Below are 21603 nucleotides of genomic sequence, written 5' to 3' on the forward strand. Positions count from 1 at the left end.
TAAAGCAATAAGTCCTCACAAATAAGGGATGGAGAGATGGCTCTGAGGTTAAGAGCACTGGCTGCTCTTCCAGAGGTGCTGAGTTCAATTCCCAGCAACCACATGGTGGCTCACAACCATCTCTAGTGGGATCTGATGCCTTCTTCTGGCATAAAAGTGTACATACAGATAGAGCAATCATATAAAAACAAGCAAATCTTTTAAAAAACCACACACAAACAGTCCAACATTAGTATTTGGGGAAAGTATGCATCTTTATTGAAAATGGAGACCTTATTTCCTAGACAATACACTCCTAAAACAGTTTGCGTTGTGTCAGGTACTATAAAATCCTAGAGGTGACAAATATAGGAACAATGTGCACAGAGTATATGCAAACACTATCTACACCATTTCATAATAAGGAACTTCAGTGTCTATGGAATTTGACATATGAGGAAAAAGGAGGTGTCCTGGAACCAATCCCCGAAGTTAGCAGGCCCAGCAATAATGAGTGGGTACCTCATTCATCTGTCAGGTGCTTTTAAATGAAACTGCATGGTGGTGGTGGTGGCGGTGGCGGCGGCGGCTCACGCCTTTAATCCCAGCTCTCAGGAAGCAGGGGCAGGCAGAGTTGGAGGCCAGCCTGTTCTACAGACTGAGTTCCAGGACAGCCAGGGCTACAAATAAAAAAACCCTGTCTCGAAAAACGAAACCAAACTAAAAAAAGAAAAAAAAAAGAAAAGAAAGAAAGAAAACTATCAGAATTAGTAACTTTTTTTTTTTTTTAAGTTCTCACCATGTGACCCTGGCTGGCCTGGGTAGACAAGGGTGGCCTTGAACTCACAGTGACATGCCTGCCTTTGCCTCCCAAACACTGGAATTAAGAGTGAGTACCACCACACCTGGCTAAATCTTTCTTTCTTTTTTTTTTTTTTTAAGTTTGTTTGGTTTTTCGAGATAAGGAGATCTACCTGCCTCTACTTCCTGAGTGCTGGGATTAAAGGTGTGTACCACCACTGCCTGGCCACCTGGCCAAATCTAAGAAAAAAGAAAGAAAAGAAAAGATTTATTGCTTATTTATGTGTGTGTGTGTGTGTGTGTGTGTGTGTGTGTGTGTGTGTGTGTGTATAAACAAGGATACCGTGTGTATACAGGTGTCCTTGGAGGCCAGAGGGTATGGATCCCTTGGAACTAAAGTTACAGACAGTGGTAAGCATCTTATTATGGATCCTGAGAATTAAACTTGGGTCCCTGAAAGAGCAGTACCAATTATTAACTGCTGAGCCATCTTTCCAGCTCCCACAGTAACTAAATCTTACAAATTGTTGGATCCCTTCCTTAGCTTAGTTCAGGTTTGAACTAGAGAAATTGTGTTTTTTTTTTTTTTACAACAAAATTTCTGTCTTGATTTTAGCAGTTGTAAATATTTCTCAATCAAAGGGTCACAGGGGGCTTCCTGGGAGCTGGAGAGGATGGAGGATGAGTCCATTAAATATAAGAAGGAGTTTGAAGAGTACAGCCTGGTCAGCAGACATCAATGAGCAGTCTAGAGTGCTGAGACAAGAATGACCAGGGTCATTCAAAGCGAACTAGTCAGACCTGCAATTAGAAAGGCTCCAGGAAGCCGGGCGGTGGTGGCACAGGCCTTTAATTCCTGCACTGGTGAGGCAGAGGACCTCTGTGAGTTCGAGGCCAGCCTGGGCTACAGAGTTACAGGAAAGAGAGGGAGAGAGAGAGAGAGAGACTCCAGGATAGTATGATAAATTGTTCCCAGAAGCTGGAGTGAAGAGAGGGGAGGGACTGGAGCACCAACCAAGCTTGAGAACTCTGTCCCAGCGAGATGTCCCCTCAGCAGACTCCAGGGGGATCCTGAGAAGTACAGTGAGAGAATGGAACGTGGGGTACAGAGGGAAGCCTGCCTCCTGAGAGGGCCACAGCTGACGCAATGGAGCTCCATCTGCGCACTCTCAGAAGAGACGGACAGTGAGTAGAGAAGACTTGGAATGTTCCCCCAAGGGGTTGAAAAGCTGGGATATTTTTCCTGCAAGCTCCACCCCACAGTGGTTGAGGGTTGCTTATGACAGGCACAATTATTTCTTAACTCCTTCAGCCTGCCTGGCTGGCATACGGGCTGAGGACTCCTGCAGCCAAATGAAAGTCTCCGGCCAAGAGCGGCAGGTGTTAGGGGCAGGATTCTCTCTAAAACAGCAGACATGCTGTGCTCTAGGCCGAGGGCACCTGAGCAGGGCATCAGTACCTTCTGCTATGTTCTCTGCAGATGTCTCAACAAACGAGAAAACTAAGAAGGTGGTTTTGAGCTGGTCAAGGAACAGAAAGGGTGGAGTGAGGCCAGAGTGACAAGAGCAAGCCAGGCTTCTGTAAAACAAGCAAATACGTTTTTAAAAAGTGTGTTTTAAGGTCAGAGAAACCTGAATTCAGAGCCGGGTGTGGTGGCACACACCTCTAATCCCAGCACTCGGGAGGCAGATGCAAGTACATCTCAGTGAGTTCAAGGCCAGCCTGGTCCTCATAGCAAGTTCTAGGCTAGCCAAAAAAAAAAAAAGAGATGTTTGTGTGTGTGTGTGTGTGTGTGTGTGTGTGTGTGTGTGTGTGTGTCCCCGCATGTGCGCACTTGTGCACACACCACAGACTGCACGTGGAGGTCAGAGAACATTTACAGGTGCCAGTTCTCTCTTTCTACTCAGGAAATGAACCCAGATCATCAGGTTTTGTGGCAAGTGCCTTTCACCACTGAGACATCTCTCTGGCCCACTATCTCATGAATGACCTTGAACATGGCATTTGAGTTCCATTTTCTCATCTGTGAAGTGAGAATAACAATACCCACCTCATAAGTGCCTTGTCAGGTCTGACTAAAATGATGAGAGATACTCCATGGTGGAGCCTTTGCCTACCACGTGAGAGGCCCTGGGTTGGATCTGTATTACTGCCACTAAATAAAATAAAAATAAATAAATAAATAAATAAATAAATAAATAAATAAATAAATAAATAAAGTATGTAAAGTTTTTGGCACATAGTAGGTCTTCTCTGTATCAGATGACAGCAGGCTGTCACAAGTGTCAGCTATAGTGGTACATAATAAAATGCAGTATGTATGTATGCTGGCACATAGTATTTAATAGTGGCTAGGTGACTTCTGGGTGTGTGTGAGGCATTTCAGAAGAGACAGGCATTTGAATTGGCAGACTGAGTGAAGAACTGTCTTTGCTGGTAGGGAATGGGCATCATCCAATCTGTTGAGGGTCTTAGGCTGTCTGGAAGGGTCTCTCATCTCACCTCTCACTGACTGTCCTCTTCTTAACCTTCACTAGACTGAGCTCCTGGGGGTAGGACCACATCTGGTTTATCCTGTATTACCCCATTCTTTTTATTTTGCCTTTTTCCCCCGCTGAGGGAGGCTTTTGTAATTTTTTTTCAAGTCAGGATCTCATGTAGTCCAGGCTAGCCTCAAACTCACTATATAGCTGAGGATGACCTTGAACTTCGGATCTTCCTGCCTCTACTGTCCAAGTGTGGGGATTACAGGCAGGAGCCACTGAACCTGGTTTTGTTCAGTGCTGGGGATCACACCCAAGACTTTGTACATTCTAGGCAAGTGCTCTACCAACCCAGCCATGCCCTGGCCCTCATTCTGTAGCCTCTGTCAACATAGTGCCCACTTGTCAGAGTGAAGCACTCAGGAAATGGTCAAGCTGCCTTCCATTATGTTCCCACGACTTTTAGAGCATTACTACATTTTACAGTAATTATTTTCTTAAAATGCTTGGCGCCCACCTGGGGATGTGAACTCTAGACAGCCCAAGTTTTAGAATACTACAATGCCAGTGTTTGGGACATAATAGATGCTTATTGAGTATTTGTTAGCTGAATGGTCAGAATGGGAGTCTTTTTAATTGAATTATGCTCTTCACAACCCTCCAACTAAATACTGTCCCAAACCACCTCACGGGGAGCCCAGTTTTCTTTATCAATCTACTTCAGCGTAGAAGAAATGCATGGCTGAAAATGTGTCAGCATGGTTAAGTAGGCAATGTGAGCATCACTGGACAAGACTTCCCATAAATGCAACATGATAGCCAAGGACAGTGATATGCAAGGATCACAAATGTATTTAAAGTTACTGTGCCCAAAGCATTGCCTTTCAAAAGAAGTGAGATGGGCAACTGAAAAGTAAACAATCAGCAACCAGAATCAAGAGCTCAGTCAGGACTGAATCTAGAGGAAATGGAAGGTCAAGCACCCAGGGAAGGCGAGGCAGGATGTGAATGGGAGGGGACAGATGCAGGGGGTGATGTAAGACTAAATATAAGAAAGTCGGGCATTTGGGAGGGAAAGGAAGTTGTTTGACATTGGAAAGTGCCTTGTGTTATGTAAGCTGTGAATCCAGTACCGGAGAGACAGGTGACTAATCAGTTGTAACAGATTCTACCTCTCATCATCTGCGTATTGGCAATAAGTTGATGAGGTTTGGATTTAATAGACATTAAAATCTGGGAACACTTAAGAACTGCTGAGGGAGGCTGGAGAGAGAGCATCCTAGAGTAGGTTTCTAAGGCCGGACTATACAGCCATCTATTATGGATGGTTTGAGACTAACACATCCATCCTGCTTCCACAGAGAGGACTTAATGACCCTGCAGGTCTTCATTCCAAGCTCCTAAAGAGCAGAGGAGTTTAAATGGTGCGAATGCTCATCCTGGTGTCTCATCACCAGGTTCCTGCTACTGATGCAGACAGAATGGAGGTATTTTCTCTAAACAAAAGGAGAGATTAAATTGTTGGCCTTTTCACTGCTGTTCACCCATATTCTTCTAAAATTCTAGGTGAGAGGATTTGGAATTTGCAAGACTTAATAGGTTTGGGTTAAGTTGCTTAGCAGACCCCTGTCACCACAGATTAAAGTTGCTATTTTAAACAAGGTTTGAGAACACACAGAACGCCATTTTCCTGAAGACTGTAAAGCACTATCCTGTTATAGGTACCCAAAATGAGAACTACCTACAACAATTGCACTTGGATTGTTCAGTGTCTATTTCCACACCAGGCCATGAACTTCCCTGTTTCTTGGTATTTCTTTTCTTTTCTTTTCTTTTCTTTTCTTTTCTTTTCTTTTCTTTTCTTTTCTTTTCTTTTCTTTTCTTTTCTTTTCTTTTCTTTTCTTTCTTTCTTTCTTTCTTTCTTTCTTTCTTTCTTTCTTTCTTTCTTTCTTTCTTTCTTTCTTTCTTTCTTTCTTTTGGTTTTTTGAGACAGGGTTTCTCTGTGTAGCTTTGCGCCTTTCCTGGAACTCACTCTGTAGCCCAGGCTGGCCTTGAACTCACAGAGATCCACCTGCCTCCGCCTCCCGAGTGCTGGGGTTAAAGGTGTGTGCCACCAACGCCCGGCTGTTTCTTGGTATTTCTACCATGCAGCCCATGAGCTGGTACGTGAAGGCAAAACAATGAGTTGTCTGGTGAAATGGATAGTCAGTGGGATTTGAGAGCCCTGTCTTAGGCTAGGATGAGAACTATCTTACTATAGAAAGTTTTATTTTAGTTTGTACTTGGTTTTAACAGTTGTTAAGAAGTGTCTGATATAAGACAAGTCACCCATTTATTAGCGTCTCTGTTTTCTCAGTGAGGCTACTGGGTAAATCATAAAGAGTTACTGTGAGGAATCACTGGACTCCAGCTCTTACTATCTATAAAATGGGCAGCATTTGACACTACATAAGTTTTTGTTCTGGGGGACTGTCCCTATAGTTTAGCAGCATTTCTGGCCACTACCCACTAGATGCCAGTGGTACGCACCCCACCTTCAAGTTTTTAGCGGCCGAAAATGACTCCAAATTTTGCTAAATGTAAAATTAAGCAAAATTACCTGGAAGGTAAAATTGTCTCTCACCAAAACCCATTGCTACCAAGTTATAGCAATTAATTTGTTATTGGTACAAGGGTAGAGAACAGGCACAAACAACAGAAGAGAGATGCTAAAACCAGACCCCCGGATGTGTGGAATGTGATATAGTATCATGATAGAAATTACGTGTCAGTAGAGAAGGGCTGGGGTATATTACTGAGTAATTGAGTAAATTATCCAAAAGACACAATCTTACCCACACCATTATACCATTCATAAACTGTTAAAGAAGAAAATGAAGGGGAACGTGTTGGGGAATATTATTTTAAGGTGTATTGCTTTTGTTTATGTTTCATTTGCTTAACTCTGTGAAGCTGTGTTACTTTGCCTGTCTAAAATACCTGATGGTCTAATAAAGCACTGAAAGGCCAATAGAAATCAGGAGAAAGGATAGGTGGGGCTGGCAGGCAGAGAGAATATATATATATTCTCCATATATATATATATGGAGAAATCTGGGAGGAGCAAGGAGGAGGAGTAAGAGAATGAGGAGAGGAGGACCCAGGCCAGCCACACAGCCACACAGCCAGCCATGGAGTAAGAGTGAAAGTAAAATATACAGAAGTAAGAAAAGGAAAAAGCCCAGAGGCAAAAGATAGGTGGAATAATTTAAGTAAAAAAAAAGCTGGCAAGAAACAAGCCAAGCTAAGGCCAGGCATTCATAATTAAGAATAAGCCTCTGTATGTGATTTATTTAGGAGCTTGGTGGTGGGCCCCCCAAAAGAGCAAAGAGCAAAAACAAACAAGAATGTTTTTGGGGTTTGGGGAAAATTTTTTTTCTTTTCCTTTCGTTCTTTCTTTCTTTTTTCTTTCTTTTTTCTTTTTTTTTTAAGACAAGGTTTCTCTAGATAACAGTTCTTGCTGGCCTGGAACTTGCTTTGTAGACCAGACTGGCCTTGAACTTACAGAGATCCACTTGCTTCTGCCTTCCAGTTGCTGGGATTAAAGGCATGCTCCATCACTGCCCAGCTATCAGGGAAAGATTTCTTAAATGGAACATAGAAAGCATGAAACATGAAGGAGAAGAATCATAGCTTTTACATTAAAAATTTCATGTGTTGGCTGCACTTGCCTCCACATGCAAAACCCCAGGCTTGGTCCCTAGCACTGCATAAATATAGATGATCAGATATAGATATAGATGATATAGATGGAGATGTAGACATAGATATAGAGGGCATAGAGACCAGTAGTGTTGACAAAGTGAAAAGCTAAGTGGCAAATTGGAAGGAAAAATGTGTGACCCAGATATTGAACAAAAGATGTATTTAAAATACAATCACTGGAGCTGGAGAGATGGCTCATTGGTTAATCGATGCTTTCTGCTTCTTTAATTCCAGCACTCAGGAGGCAAAGACATCTCTGTGAGTTTGAGGCCAGCCTGGTCTGCATAGTGAATTCTAGGCCAGTCAAGGCTACATAGTGAGACCTTGTCTCTAAACAAAATAAAACAAAACAAAAAGAATGCTTCCTACTTTTCCAGAGGACTAGAGTTTGGTTCCCAGAACCCACATCAGGCAGCCCATAGCCATTGTAATGCCAGGGCTGGGGATCCAGCTCCCTCTTCTGGCCTCCTGGGGCACCTGCACACATGTGGCGTATACACCACAGACACACATACACATAAAGTAAAGTAAAAGGATGAAGTGTCAGCCGACACTAAATGCTGAGTAGATTAGTGTCCTAGATATATTCTAACGAGTTGCTGCAGACAGATGATAGAAATTTACTCTGTCACAGTTCTGGAGACTAGACGTCCAAAATGAAAGTGTCAGCAGAGCTGGTTCCTTCTGGAGGCCTGTAGGAGATTCACCACACACTTCTCTAGCAGGGTGGTAGAAGTTGCACTAACCTTTGGGTACAGCTACATTACTTCAATCTCTAACAGTGTCTTCACAGGGCTTTCCCCTTACAGATCACTCTAACATGATGCCACTTTGGTTCCACCTGAAAAGGCTATTTCTAAATAAGGTCATATTCTGATTCTCCGGTGGACAAGGATTTTTGAGGGCTACTGTGCAAGCCTGAAGAGTCTGCCCTCTGCCACCTCAAATTCATGTATGTCTCATGTACACAGTACACCCATGCCACCCCAACATGCCCCGAGTCCTAACTCCTTCCAGCACCATCTAAGTCCTAAATCTCGTCAAATAGCAAACCACCTGCCCCATCTCATAGTCTTTATCACTTATACCAGAAGTAGAGCAGGGACTCTAGCCGGTCTGGTCCAGAGCTAGATCCACCTCTATTTATAGACCTATGAAACAAGAAAAACCAACCAGCTGCTTCTAAAATACAATTCCAGGATGGGCAGAAGACAGACCCCTCCATTCGAAAAGAGAGGAGATGGAGGGAATACTGGGGTCCCAGGTTTTAAGCAGGTTTGGAAGCTAGCAGGGCTGTTTCACCAGGTGTCAAGGCCTGGGGAGAATTCTTTGCAGCTTGATCCCATCTGTGCCCAAGGAAGTATCTCGGCTCCCTGGGCCAGCATCTCTGATCTCAGGGTCCAGGGATCTGCCTTTACAGCCAGCCATTCTTTTTACTGAATCACGCCACATACACGCTGCTGAGTAACTGTGTCAGCTCCTTTCTTGCCTATGGAACCCCTAGAGCCTGACAATCATCCTTCATTCCATTCTGCTTCTGTCTCTGTTGGTTCAGTCAGTGTTTCTGTAGCTACAACAGCCTCAGAAACTCTGCAGGTCTATGTATGACACATGCCGAGGAGACCCATGCTGGCATATAAGCAAGTTCTTCCCGGACCCTTCCTGCTTGTGCTGAGATGGCTGATTAAATCTGCAAGTCCCCTATCTAAACTTCTCAGCAAAGTCTGCCTGGCTATGTCCTGGGCTTTGGTTCTAGAGCGTGCTGTCTGCCCAGGAAGCAGCTGTGGTGGCATTTGCCTCTAATGCCAGCTACTCAGGAGGCCGAGAAAGGAGGATTGCCAGTTTAAGACTAGCCTCAGCAGCCGGGCGGTGATGGCTCACACCTTTAATCCCAGCACTCAGGAGGCAGAGGCAGGTGGATCTCTGTGAGTTCCAGGCCAGCCTGGGCTACCGAGTGAGTTCCAGGAAAGGTGCAAAGCTACACAGAGAAACCCTGTCTCGAAAACAAACAAACAAACAAACAAACAAAAAAAGACTAGCCTCAGCAACATAGTAAGATCATCTCTGGAAAGAGGGTGGGGGAGAGAGACAGACAGACAGAGACAGAGGGAGAGACTGAGAAATTTTCTGAATCAAGTGCTTATTTTTTGCTTAATAACCACTTCTTCAATTTATCTCTTTCCTGCTCTCATGCTTTGCTAGAAGCAGCAAGGAGAAAGCAAGCCATATCTTCTACATTTTTCTTCCCAATCTCTAAATTCATTGTTTAGACTTGCTACTTCCTACCTAACCTTACAAGATGACACATCCAGTTTTGTTGCCATATCATACGGAGGGTCAGCTTTTCTCCAGTGTCCAATAATAACATGTTTGTCCTTTCTGTCTGAGACCTCACTAAAAACATCATGACTTCGATATTTCTAACAAATCTAAGACTTTAAAATTATGGTTCCCTCTGGCTATTATACCCCAGCTAAGTTGGAGTATGAAAATAACCATTATAACAACCGAAGAGGGAAATATTAAAATCTGTTTAATTCCTATAACCTTAGTGAACTAGTGTGATCACCTGGACATCTAATGAAATTAAAGGTTCCTGTATAAATTATAGTTGAATCAGATAATGTGAAAACGGCCTTTGTTTTCCAGATATGATATGAATTGGGGATACAAAGAGGAGCGGAGTTTTTTTTTCAGTCAGGGTTTCTATTGCTGTGATAAACACCACGACCAAAAGCAGCTTGGGGAGGAGAGGGTTCACTTGGCTTACACGTCCTGAGTCATGGTCCATTGAGGGAAGTCAGGGCAGGAACTGAAGCAGGGCAGGAACCTGGAGGCAGGAGCTGATGCCCAAACCATAGAGGTGCTGCTTACTGGTTTGCTCCTCATGGCGGGCTCAGCCTGCTTTCTTATGGAACCCAGGACCACCAGCCCAGGGATGGAACCACCCACGATGGGCTGGGCCCTCCTCCATCTATCACTAATTAGTAAAATGCCTCACAGGTGTGCCTCCAGCTGTTAGGAAGGCATTTTCTTAATTAAGGTTCCCTCCTTTCTGAAGACTCTAGTTTGATTCAAGTCGACACAAACCAAGCTGGCACAAGGTTGGAGAAGTCACTCTCAAACTTCAGGAAAGTGCCACCAAACAGGTGAGCTGCTCTCAAGAGCTTGTTGGGAAGGTTCCAGAGTTCTCAGCGATCCTAAGCAGACTCCTCCAATTATCTCAGTAGTCTGCAGCAGTAGGTGGACTTTTCTAGAACTCCCTGGATGACTCTACGGCTCTCCCATCTGTCCACATATCTGGCTGCAATCATCTTTAGAGAATAATGGCCTCTTTTCTTTAGCTCTCCAATGAGATACCAGTGTGTCTCATAATCTGGAACCGTCAACAGTGGCAGAGATGGGCCAGTGACTGCCTCTACTGCTCCCCACAGCCGTCTGGAGAGTTCTTTTTAGGAGACCTGCGCTCGGTTAAAGCTGATTTTGTCACAGAAAGGAGTTTCAGGATGAACCAATGTGGTGGTTGAAATAAGGATGGATCCCCTAAGGCTCCTATATTTGAATGCTTAATCACCAGGGAGTGACCTTGTTCAAAATGATTAGAAGGATTACAAGGTGTGGCCTTGTTGGAGTAGGTGTGGCTCTGTTGGAGGAAGTACATCATTGGGGGTGGGCTTTGAGGTTTCAAAAGCCCATTCTCTCTCTCTCCCTCCCCCTCCCCTCCCCCTGCCCCTGCCCCTCCCCCTCCCCCCCTTTCCCTCTCCCTCTCTCCCTCTCTCCCTTTCTCTTTCTCTCCCTCTCTTCCTCTCCCTTCCTTCCTCCCCCCCAATCAGGATGTCACTCTCCTGAAGCAGGATGACCTTGTCATAATGATAATGGACTAAACCTCTGAAACTGTAAGCAAGTCTCCAATTAAATGCTTTCTTTTATAAGAGTTGCCTTGGTCATGGTGTCTCTTCACAGCAATAGAACACTAAGACAGCTAATATAAAGCAGAGTTGGAGTTTATTGAGTGAGATTCTTAACACAGATTTAAACACAGGGATTAATAGAAAGAATAGGATATATCGAGGTCTGGGTATGTCTTCTCAGAGAGTTGTTTATACTTCATGGTCTTTACAATAGTTATATATATTTTTGATGAGCTCTGAAGTTACTATCTTTGAAGGACTTAAAAAACTTAAATGAAGCCAGGCATGGTAGCACACACCTTTATTCCAAGCACTTGGGAGGCAGATGCAGGCAGATATCTGGTCTTCATAGTGAGTTCCAGGACAGTCAGAGCTATTTAGGAAGACTCTGTCTCAAAAACAAACAGACAAAGAAACTCAAGAAGCCAGGTGGTGGTGGTGGTGGTGGTGGTGGTGGTGGTGGCGGCGGCAGCGGCGGCGGCGGCGGCGGCGGCAGCAGCAGCAGCAGCAGCAGCAGCAGCAGCAGCGCACGCCTTTAATCCCAGCACTGAGGAGGCAGAGGCAAGCAGACCTCTGTGAGTTTGAAGCCAGCCTGGTCTACCAAAGCAACAGCCAGAGCTGTTACACAGAGAAACCTTATCTCAAAAACAAAACAAAACCTCAGTGAGATCACAGGGTGGTTCTGGAAAGGATTACAGTAGATAAAACCCCAGATCACAGGGCTATGGGCAGTTAGGACATCTTTACTATAAATAAAAGTTAAGAGTCTTGTTTGGGAAACTTCTGAAAGATATCTGGGAGAGAAGTAAGGTTGTACTTGAAGGTCATCTATGCTCAGCTCACTGCGTTTTCACATTCTGATTTGAAGATATCTTCATAGAAAACAAGCATTTTCTGTATTTAGGCAATCCTATGGCAACATTAAATGTGCTGGAGTTATTGAGTCTCAGTTGGCAACAGGTTTCAACCAGACTAGGGGAGGGGCTCGTTTTCCTTCCTGTGTCTCCATAATTTTCTGTCTTTCTGTCCTGCCTCAGAACTACACAGGGAAGGAAGGGGTCCTGGAAAACAGAGTTCCTAGCTTTTCTTTCTGTGACTCTTAGGGGTCCAAAGAGGATAGTAGTGATGCTGAGTCACTGGTAGATGGCCTAGTACAATTCACACACTATCAAATGAGCCACGTCTACACTCTTTTACCCACAATTAACTCCCAAATGAAAGTAACAGTGTTGATAGGGAGAATAGAGAAAACAAAACAAACAAACCACTGCACAGCAAGCCTGGTGTGGTGGCATATGCCTGTAATCCTAATACTTCGGAAGCTGAGGCAGGAGGATTACAAGTTTGAGACTAACTGGGCTGCATAGTAAGAGTCTGTCTCAAAATAAGTAAAAAGGAGTCTATAAAATAATGAAAGAAAAAAATAGGGTGTGAATTAGAGAGGGAGCAAGGGCGGTATGAGAAGGTTTGAGGAAGGAATGGAAGGAAATGATGTCATTATATTCTAATTAAAAAAACTAAAAAATGGAGAGATTTTTAAGTTTTAGGTTTTTATTGTTTCTGATGAATAAGGAGAGGTGGTCATGGCATAATAAACAATAAACAGGTGGGGGAGGAAGGAGGGAAGGAGGGAGATGTGCATGGCTACTCCAGTCTTTTTTTTTTTTTTTAATCTATTTTATCTTTGATTACATGTATATCTGGGTGTCTATGTTTGTGCACTGGAGTGCAGGCATTTGTGGAGTCCACAGAGGGCAATCAGATCCCCTGGAGCTGGAGTTGCAGGCAGTTGTGAGTTGCCATACATGGGTGCTGGGAACTCACAAAAGCAGTGTGCTAACCACTGAGCCATCATTCCAGTGTCCCCCACTCCTCATAGTTATTGTTTTTACAACTAATCGTGTAGCCGTATTTGACATTTGTAGTTTTGTTTCTCGGTCACCCATTTGGTCGCCCCTGGCTGGCCTGACGCTGGCAGAGAGCCTCCTCTCAGGGGCTGGTTACAGGCAGGTGGCCACCACTGCCGGCCATGCTGTTTCTTTTCACTTCCAGCTCAAAGCTTGGTGTGGTTCTTTTTTATTTATTTATGTTTTGGTTTTCGTTTTTTGAGACAGGATTTCTCTGTTCAGGAAGGAAAAACCACACTTAGAATAAGTATTTCAGCCAACAATAATGGCCACACTTTCACGATAGAAGGGTGGTGTAACCAAACTGCTCTAAGGTGCTTGGCGACTCCTCCAGAGAGTGACATCACATTGAAGGTTTAGTGTTGGCTTCTAATGTTGGCTGGCTGGATACTCACCCATGACTGTAGCCTTTGTAAAGGATAGTTAATGTTGACAATTCTTGCACAACTATCTTGCCATCAGGGCCACTGTTCATGAGCTTATTAAGAAAGATTGGCAAGAAGAAGGTGCTTTGGGGAAGAGGTTGATGTCTCCAGCATATACACCATTGCCCACCTGATAGAGAGCCTTCTTTGAAGTGGTTCCCGTTTGGTGGGGAGTCATATGGGATCCCGGCATCCTTACTGTGGACAAAGTGCTCTTCATTCCGAGGGCTCCCATCATGTACTTCTTCCTCAGGTTGCCCTCCATGTACATTTCTTCCAAGTTACTATTTATTCACCGCTATCATTACATTTCTGTAAAGGCATGCTTCCGGCAGTCTCTTTTCTTGGACTCACTAATGTTGTGGAATATTAGTTGAAGATGTGTTACATTAATTTATGCTGTGGAATATTTGTTTAATGATGCAAAGATGTGTTGCCTTCTTTTATGTTGCATTTGCTTAACTCTGTGAAGCTGTGTTACTGTGCCTGTCTAAAACACCTGATTGGTCTAAAAAATTGCTGAATGGCCAATAGCTAGGCAGGAGAGAGAAATAGGTTGGGCTACCAGGCAGAGAAAATAAATAGGAGAGAAGGAGGAGTGAGAAAAGGAGGAGAGGAGGATGCCAAGGGCCAGCTACCCAGCCACATAACCAGCCCCAGAGTAAGAAGTAAAGAAAAGTATATAGAACAGAGAAAGGTAAAAGCCCATAGGCAAAAGTTAGATGGGATAATTTAAGTTAAGAAAAGCTGGCTATTGCTTACTGACCTTGATATCCTCCCTATGCTAATTCCCTGCTGGGTTCCACCCTCCTGAATGCTTAAGGGAAGTTCCTTGTCTGTGTATCCTGCATAATGGGCATTAACAGCTTAGATGCAAGATTGTAAAACATCAGTAGCGAACTTCTGCTCTCCGGCATTCTCCCATTGTGCTGTAATCCTGTATTTAAGACCTCCTCCCTCCTTCACTAAAGGGCATCCGGCAAAAAGAAAAAAAGAAAAAAAAGAAAGAAATAAGCCAAGCTAAGACTAGGAATTCATAAATAAGAATAAATCTCCTTGTATTTATTTGGAATCTGGGTGGTAGGCCCCCAAAGAATGAAGAATAAAAAACCGAACTACACGCTAAGACTGCACAGTGATCCTTAGCCAAATACCTAATGAGTTGCTTAAAATTATGTACATGGGGGGATTTTCTTTTCAATTAGAGACATCCCCAAGTGAGGCTGTGATGCTTTCAGGTGATGTCACCACACTGGAGACAGAATGATCTGGAAGGCCTGGGGCTGCGGAGGTGGCGCAGTCCTTAAAGCACTTGCTGTACAAGCATGAATTCCCAGCATTCAACTTTAAAAGCCAGGTCAGCAGTGTGTGCCTGTATTCTCAGGGAGACAAAACAGGTGGACCCTGGAGCTCACCCACCAGTCAGCTTACCAAAATGGTGGGCTCTGAGTTAAAAAAAAACAAAAAACCAAAAAAACGCAGAGAGCTATTGAGGAAGACACCTGACATCAACCTCTGACTTCCTCATGCATGTGTACACACATGCACATGCATCCATATTAGTGGTGATATTTTGTTGTACCCTAATAAAATTTGCCTGAAGATCAGAGAACAGAATAAACCACTAGATTAAACATAGATACCAGGCTATGGTGGCACACACCTTTAATCCTAGCACTCAGGAGGCAAAGATCCATTTGGATCTCTGAGAGTTCAAAGCCACCCTGGATTACATGAGATTGATTCAGTCTAGGAGAGAAATAGAGCCAGGCAGTGGTGGCACACACCTTTAATCCCAATACTTGGGAGGCACACACCTTTAATCCCAGTACTTGGGAGTCACATGCCTTTAATCCCAGCACTTGAGACCTCATGCCTGCTGTGGATATCACTCTATATAAATAAAACACTGATGGCCAGTGACCAGACAGGAAGTATAGGCGGGACAAGGAGAGAGGAGAATTGGGGAAACAGGAAGGAGGGAGACACTGCAGCCACCACCAGGACAAGCAAGACACCGGTAAGCCACCAGCCACGTGGCAAGGTATAGATTTATAGAAATGGGTTAATTTAAGATATAAGAACAGTTAGCAAGAAGCCTGCCACGGCCATACAGTTTATAAGTAATATAAGCGTCTGAGTGAATATTTTATATGTGGATTGTGGGACTGCGGGGCTTGGTGGAACCTGGAGAGAAGCCCTCCAGCAACACATGCCTCTGTTACAAGTATTTGGGAAGCACACAGACCTTTAATCCCAGCACTAGGAAGTAATATGGCTGGGCGGAGAAAGGTGTATAAGGTGAGAAGACAGGAACTATGCTCTCTTTTGATTGAAGCCATTTTTGGCTGGACCCCTTTCAGCTGAGGACTCAGAGACATTCAGTCAGAGGATTTGTGGAGTTGGTGAGGTGAGATGTGGCAGTGGCTTGTTCCTTTGTCTCTCTGATCTCCAGGCAAATTTTATTAGTGCACACAATATATCACCACATGTATTCACACATGAACACACACACACACACACACACACACACACACAGAAAAGAAAACCAGGGCTGGAGAGTATGCCATGATGGCTCAAATCTATAATCCTAGCACTAGGAGGGTCTGAGGTTCCAGGCCAGGCTGGACTACAAAGTGAAATCTGTCTAACACACAAACAAGAACAAAATGGACAGACAGACAGACAGACAGACAGACAGACAGACACACACACACACACAAGCCACAAGAAAATAAAAGAAAGTCAGGTCTGGATTTGCCCTGCCCAGTGCTGCTGTTGACAGGCCCAGATGCTGGTCCTTCACCCTTGCTTGTCCCGTGAATCCCTTGCCAGTGCAATCGTTTGTATCTGTTCCCACGGGCGATAAGCACCTGGAGAACAAGGCAGTGAGTTGAACACCTAACAGTGCGTGTTTAATAGTAGATGCTGAATAAATAGTTACAGATTTTCATGTTTGAATAGATGGGAGTCAAACAGGATTTCATATCTGTTGTTGGGATTTTTTACTCTTTTTCTCTTTCTGGGGAGGGCTGCCACTCAGCTCCCAAATAAACCATACACGGAAGTTTATTTATTTATTTATTTATTTATTTATTTTTTTTTTTTTTTTTTTTTGGTTTTTCGAGACAGGTTTCTCTGTGTAGCTTTGCACCTTTCCTGGATCTCACTTGGTAGACCAGGCTGGCCTCGAACTCACAGAGATCCGCCTGCCTCTGCCTCCTGAGTGCTGGGATTGAAGGCGTGCACCGCCATTGGGCCTGCTGCTGCTGCCGCCCCCACTGCCACCACCTGCACCTGGCGGAGGTTTATTCTTAATTATGAATGCCTGGCCTTAGCTTGGCTATTTCTAGCCAGCTTTCCTTAACTTAAATTATCCAGTCTACCTTTTGCCTCTGAGTTTTTTCCTTTTCTTACTTCTGCATATCTTACTTTCACTTTTACTCCATGGCTGGCTGGGTGACTGGGTGGGTGGCCCCTAGCATCCTCCTCGCCTTGTTCTCTTGCTCCTTCTCTCCTAGATTTCTCCTCCCATTTATCCTCTGCCTGCCAGTCCCGCCTACCCTTTCTCCTTCCTTGCTATTGGCCATTCAGCTCTTTATTAGACCAATCACGTGTTTTAGACAGACACAGTAACACAGCTTCACAGAGTTAAACAAATGCAACATAAAAGAATGCAACACATCTTTGCATCATTAAACAAATGTTCCACAGTATAAACAAATATAACACACCTTAATATAATATCCCATAACATGTTTCAGGTTATAGAAAAATTACAGCACATACAGAGAGTTCCCATGTATTCCTCACCCAGTTTCCTTCATTGTATATATCGTTATATCCTTATAGTGATATGTTATCAAAATTAAGAAATTAGCATTGCTACAGCTTTATAAATGATAATTTTTATAAAGGCCAGACTTTGTTACTATCACTGTCCTCTTTTGTTCCAGGACCCATTTTTTTTTTTTTTTTTTTTTTTTTTTTTTTTTTTTGGTTTTGGAGACAGGGTTTCTCTGTGTAGTTTTAGTGTCCTGTCCTGGGTCTCGCTCTGTAGATCAGGCTGGCCTCGAACTCACAGAGACCTGCCTGGCTCTGCCTCCCGAGTGCTGGATTTGAGGCTGCTGGGATTAAAGGCGTGCACCGCTGCCACTTAGGGCCCCTCCCCCCACTTTTTTTTTTTTTAACTAGCTAGCCTAAACTGGTCCAGAATTCACAAATTCAGGCCAGGCTGGCCTTGGACTCATGGCAGTCCTCCTCCTGAAGCTCCTGAATGTGCCACCATGTTGCATTTCATCATTAAGCTTTCTCTCGGTCTGCAAACTTTCTCAGTCTCCTCTGTTTTTTATGACCATGACACCCCTCAAGAAACACCAGCAAGGTCTTCTGTGCCAGGACTCTTTGTCTGTGTTTGCCTTGTGTCTTCCCATGACTGATGTGGGTTTGCGGGGTTTCGGAAAGAACAATGCAGGGGAGGAAGTGTCCCTCTCATTAAATCTTGTCAGGCTTTATGAAAGACTGTGGTGTCACCAATACTGCTAACCTTCATCACATGGCTAAGCTAGTGTTTGCCAGGTATCTGCATTTACTCCTGTCCTCTCTTCTCCCTCTGCTACCGATCCATTCATAAAGAACTACCCAGGCTAGCTCATGTGCAAAGGGACTAGGGTGAGAATTCAGCTTCACTTTATAGAGATGAGGATATTCACATAGGACTTTCCTGAAAGAAGAATAATCACCATTTTAACAATAGATTTGTAACCCAGTTTCTGTGTCTGAGGATCAACTTTAGAAGTAGAATGCTTGCTTAGCATGAATCAGGCCTGGGGTCCAAAATAAATAAAATTCCCGTTAAGGGCTAATCTTCATTCATTAACAAAAAACTTGCCTATATGTCTTCCAGAACTTAACATTAGTTTGATAAGCTTTTCTGTCCACTCCCCACCACTCCCATGGCACTCTAGAGGGACTGTGCTGGCTTGGCTGCTGTCTCCATGGCCACCATGATCATCTACTGGGACCTTGTCAGCTACAACAAGCTGTTCCCCGACATCCACAAGATCCGGGAGATTGAGGATGGGCTGTGCCTGCAGGAGGGAGGGCAAGGTGGTCAGCAGAACCGAGGGTAACATTGATGATTACTCCATCATTGATGGAGATCCTTCCACTAAAGGCCGAGGCCGAAAGTACCAGAAGCACAGTAGTCACTGGTGGATATTGTCACAAACCGTCACTTACAAGAGACCAGCTTCACAGAAGAGGCCTTCAGAAAACACATCAAAGATTGCAGGAACTCTCTCAAAGGCAAACTTGGAGACGAACACAGGGAGAGTAAAGCCTCTCATGACTGCACACATCCTTGCTAATTTCAAGGACTACCAGTTTTTTACTGGTGAAAACATGAATCCAGATGGCATGGTTGTTCTCCTGGACTACTGTGAAGATGGTGTGACTCCATTTGTGTTTTCTTTAAAGGCTGGCTTAGAGAGGGAAAAATGTTAACAAACTGGGTAATTACTTTGGCTCTATCAACTGTCACCATGACTGACTGCTGCTTGTCATCCATGTGACATCAGGACTTAAGACAGATGGGACTGATGTCATCTTGAACTTTTATTTTGGCCATGATGTATTTGGAGTGGAGGCATTGTTTTTAAAGAAAAAAAAAAGTCATGTAGGTTGTTTTTAAATAAAGTGCATTTAAGCTAAAAAAAAAAAAAGTAAAGTAAAATAAAATTAACTTTATGAACTGGTTAGAATTACATTTAACAATATACTAATTTAGAAAGAATGATGACTAAGACTACAGTGTTTGTCTCTATTTGGCCAAATTTTTCTTTATATTTATTGGAATTGCAGTGTGTTGATAAATTATTTCAAGGATCTGTATTGTAGCCAGGTAACACAGTGCCTGAGTCTTGACAATGAGCAAAAGGGAAGAGCAGGCTAAGATCTGGGCTGCCCCAGGGAGGACCTTATCAGAGACACAAAGCCTGAGGCTGTTCCTGAATTTTGAAACATCAGAATAAAACTTATGAAGCCCAGAAGGAGGTTTGGGGAAAATTCTGATAATGCCCAAACTCTCCTAGAGAATAGAAAGGAGGCTTGAGTCAACTTTGTACTACCCACCACTGGCACGGGCTGGCGTAGACTGGCACACACAAACACCAAATGAAAAAGCAGTAAATAGTGACGCAAATTCTTGTCCTTAAACCTTTGACCACACCACAAATTCTGATGGGACACTCCTGTAATCCCAGAATTTGAGAGGTAGATTACAAATTCAAGGTCATTCTTGCCTATGTAGTAAGCCTGGGCTACAGGAGACCCTGTCTCAACAATCTTTGGCCACATTATATCAAAGGTGTGTGACAGATCAACTTCCATGGGCAATTTCTTGTACTTTTTTATAATCTTTGAGGAACCTGTCATTAGTTGTTTTAATCAGTGTCAATCACATTTCACATTTAAGTTTAAATGACAACTGAATCATAAACGCGACACCAGTGTGGGCACATGGAAAATGTGCATAGAGAGCTGGGAGATGGCTTAGTCTACGTAGAAGGCGTACCGTACAAGTGTGAGGACTGACTTCAATCCCAGCATGTACATACGTAAGATGCCAGAGGTTGTCTCTTTCCACCACGTGAGCTCTGGGGGTCAAATTCAGCGAGTGCCTTGAGCTGCTGAGTCATCTCACCAGCCTTCCAGATTCATTTCTTGACCACTTAGAAGCCACCATTCTGCCAAACACGCTGTGTTCAGCCATGTGCACTTTCGTATCTTTTTCAGGTCCTTCAAGACCTTATGTCTTTGCCACTAAAGCCTTAAATGACACAGCAGGCCTCGGGTGACGACTGTCACTTGTTTAGGGTGGTTCTTTAATCCGTTAGGTTTCCTAGGGCTATTGTTATGTGACCCCATGTGACAGACACTGAATTGGCTGTCCCTTTGAAGAAAGGACCCTGAAGAGCAGGTCAGCGGACACCATGTGGCTGTTAACTCTTTCAGTTCCACCTCAGGTTCTCAGAGGAAGTTTTGTTCTTCTCAGATGGCCTAGTCAGTAACCAAGACTGTGATGCAACACCCCACCAATTTCTCCCCACGTGACCCCTGGGAGAGTCCATCCTTCCTCTAGAATACCCCACTGAACTGCCAAAGATGTCGACAAATCTGCATTGCAGTCTTCCAGGCGCTCCCTGCTCAACCCTGCCTCCACCCTCATCCTTCCTTGGTTGAGCACAAGGTGTTTAGCAAGAAATGTTTTATTTCCATAATTCCCTTCCTGGAAGACTCAGCAGCTGTATTTGTTTTGGTAAAGCTGGAATATAGAGATGGAGGGGGAGAGTTATAAAACCAGGCTGTGGAAGATGTGCTGTCTCTATAGGCCATGCTGAGTGTTGTTTTACTTTTAGGGCACGGGGATTTTCTTCTTCTTCTTCTTCTTCTTCTTCTTCTTCTTCTTCTTCTTCTTCTTCTTCTTCTTCTTCTTCTTCTTCTTCTTCTTCTCCTCCTCCTCCTCCTCCTCCTCCTCCTCCTCCTCCTCCTCCTCCTCCTCCTCCTTCTTCTTCCTTTTTTTTTTTTTTTTTTTTGGTTTTTCCAGACAGGGTTTCTATGTGAAACAGATCTGGCTGTCCTGACTAGGTTGGTCTGAAATTCACAGAGATCCACCTGCCTCTGACTCCTGAGTGCTCGGATTAAAGGTGTGTGCCATCACTGAGTCAGTAGATTTTTTTTTTTTTTCTGGAGCTGAGGACTGAACCCAGGGCCTTGGCTTGCTAGATAAACGCTCTACCACTGAGCTAAATCCCCAACCCCGAGTAGATGTTTTCAAGTAGATTGGAATGGGATAGAGAAAATAATCAAAGAGAAACTTGGAAAGAGCACTCTGAATCTGGTGTGTGGGAAGGACTAGTGGTATGGAGAATTGAAGGCTGAAAGGTTATTAGGACACAGTCTAAGGAGATGAAGCCTTGGACTTGGGGGACACCAGAGACAGTAAGTATTTGAGAGAGATTTAATAGGCAGAATCTTGGGATGGGATGGAGAGATGTACCAGCAGTTAAGAGGGCTTTCTGTTCTTGTACAAGTGCAGAGTTATCCCCAGTCCTCCATCAGACAGCTCACAACCTATAACTCCAGCTCCGAGGAATTGATGCCACCTTTCCAGCCTCCAAGGTTGCCCACACATATATATACACACAAACACACATACATATAAAAATAAATCATGTAAATATTTTTTTAAATTTAGATTTATTTTATCATTTTATGTGTATGAATGGTTTACCTGCATATATGTATGCACACTATGTACTTAAAAAGAGAGATTTGGATCCCCTAGGGCTGG

General features: G+C 43.8%; 1 pseudogene; it reads left to right on the forward strand.

Moving 5' to 3' along the window:
* The first annotated feature begins 18256 nt into the window (after positions 1 to 18256).
* On the forward strand, positions 18257 to 18759 carry LOC102918807 (translationally-controlled tumor protein-like; annotated as a pseudogene).
* The last annotated feature ends 2844 nt before the right edge of the window (positions 18760 to 21603 follow it).

This window comes from Peromyscus maniculatus, chromosome 2 (genome assembly GCF_049852395.1).
Source record: "Peromyscus maniculatus bairdii isolate BWxNUB_F1_BW_parent chromosome 2, HU_Pman_BW_mat_3.1, whole genome shotgun sequence".
In the NCBI taxonomy this organism is placed as follows: Eukaryota; Metazoa; Chordata; class Mammalia; order Rodentia; family Cricetidae; genus Peromyscus; species Peromyscus maniculatus.